Source organism: Vigna radiata, chromosome 10 (assembly GCF_000741045.1).
Source record: "Vigna radiata var. radiata cultivar VC1973A chromosome 10, Vradiata_ver6, whole genome shotgun sequence".
NCBI classification, from domain to species: Eukaryota; Viridiplantae; Streptophyta; class Magnoliopsida; order Fabales; family Fabaceae; genus Vigna; species Vigna radiata.
In genome coordinates this window covers 753745-756097 of record NC_028360.1, presented here as the reverse complement: position 1 = coordinate 756097, position 2353 = coordinate 753745, and positions in this window count along the sequence as shown.

Genomic DNA, 2353 nt, shown 5'->3' with positions numbered 1-2353 from the left:
TTAACAGGAAAAGTTATTCCAAATTTGTTTCTTTTTCCAGCTGGCTTTCTTTAATTTAAAGAACATAATGAGAAAGTGCTCATCTTAATTAGAATCTGATAATAAAGTCCAACCTGCAATCTTTAACATTGATGCAATTTTACCTTTGAGATCATTGCCTTTCTTTACCATTTTTCTTTTCGTCTACAGAGACCCCACCAGAACCTGTAAAAAAGAAGGCCTCAGGTGGATCCCTTGATAGAGGTTAGTGTTAGACTTCTCTCATATTCCAGTTTACATTCTCTTTTTTATTTTTTATCTTGATTATATAGTAATTTGCACATAATATATGGTGCTTTTGGTTTTATAACTNCTTGAATTAGTCAATTTGAGATGAACCATCTAGTTTCTAGACTCATGTCAAATTGACATGAATTGATTTGTAGCTGATACTTCGCTATCTATTTATGTAACATGAGTGTGTGCTGATACCAACTTATGTTAAGAAATCTCTTTCCAAAAATGCTTCCTAGAGATGATTGTTGACTTATTAATTTTTCTGCATAGCATGTATCTTCATTAACAAATGACTGTGTTTCACAGTCTCTAGTTTTGGTTTTATTGATCTCATTGTTTTATACATCTATTGATAACAACATCAATAAAATCTTTTTCCCACTACACTGATAGCTACANAAAAGTATTGATCTTGCTGTGTAATTAGTGAGGACTGAACTTATGGATACCANAATGCTGCTGTTATTAATCTAAGTGCCTGACTTGACGCAATTTGAGCAATGTAAATTGCAGTGCGGATATCGTATATATTTTTTACAACCAGAAAGCTAGAGATGTGCTAATATGCAGCCTCAGTTTGCATTTCTTTACTTAAATTTTACAAAAATCAATGTTTCTATAGTTTTAAGCTTTTGTGTTGAACTACAGTTGACTTCCTTACTTTCTGAAACTGGGTTGGACATTCTAGAAGCACATGCTTTTTCGACAATAGACGGCTATTCGTTGGATGTTTTTGTTGTTGGTGGTTGGCCAATAGAGGTATTTCCCCATTATTTTGCAGATTGAAGTACAATAGCTCATTGAATTTTATTTATAGGAAAACCAACNAGTGTCCATTTTTGAAATTTATAGGAGACGAAGAAATTAAAACATGAACTAGCAAAGAAAATTCAGAAACTCCAGGTAGATCCTCTACATGTCACTGATGGTTGCGTATTTACTTATATGTATGAAAAAAATTCTTTTGCTTTTTAAGAAAAATGATCAGTTGTGCCCAAAATTTCATATATAGCTATGGTAACAGTTTTACTGCCAGTCACAATATTCAATTTCCCTAGTTAACTTTGAATAGAAGTTAACTGGTTGAATTGAGAAATACCCATACACAAGCGGTAGAACTTTTACTGTTCTTGACCAATATTTAGCTTAACAAAATAAGTTTTGCTTGCATTTCCACTTATATAATAGAGAACCATTTATAAATNCTAATCAATCAACTTCTCACTCATAAATAAGCAATATCCATTGCAGTCAAAAACTGTGTTTCAATTAGATGTCATAAAAGAGTAGCTTAAGAGCAAATATGCAATATAAATGTACAAACTTACAAGAAGACAATCCCTTGAAATGGACATATATTCATGTGGGAAAAGTGGGTAGATGCTAAGATTTATTGAGTCTGTGTTTGACTATTTCTATGGCTTTGTTTTNTGAAATTTTGTCTGATCTTCTCAGATTGAAGAATAAGAATATGTACCAAGATATGTCTGTATCCAAAATAGAATGCTTTCCCATGGATGATTGCAAGGAGAAATGACAAGCACTGTTCCAAATTCAATGTAAGTGTGTGTTTGTAGTCTGGTTAGTTTTAATTGTGTAAATTGGATCTACTTCACACCCTTAGAAAAAACTTCCTACTTTTAAACCAGTTTTTTGTTGCTGTAGTTTTTTTTTTACTGTTCCTTCCTCACCATATTTTATAAACAGACAAGAATATACCAAGATATCATGGGACTAACAGGTTCACATGTGTACTTGTCCTTTTTAAAGGGATTTGAAAAATTTTATGTATGGGTTCGATTGATCTGTTTTCATCCATTCAACAATGGCAGAAGTTTTAATTTTCTTAGGTAAATTGAATTGAACAAGTACGAGAGAGTAAATTGCTTTTGGATATTGCTTTTGGATATTGCTTGATGCAATCCAACAAAGGAAATAGAGATAAAATTAATTCAATATTTTTATTTAGTTTCTTATCAGAGTATGTTGAAAGAGATGTTTTAAATATATAAAACAGATTATATTTCTTATTTTCAATGTCTGAGAAAATGTAATAAAATATCTAAGAGCCAGAAAT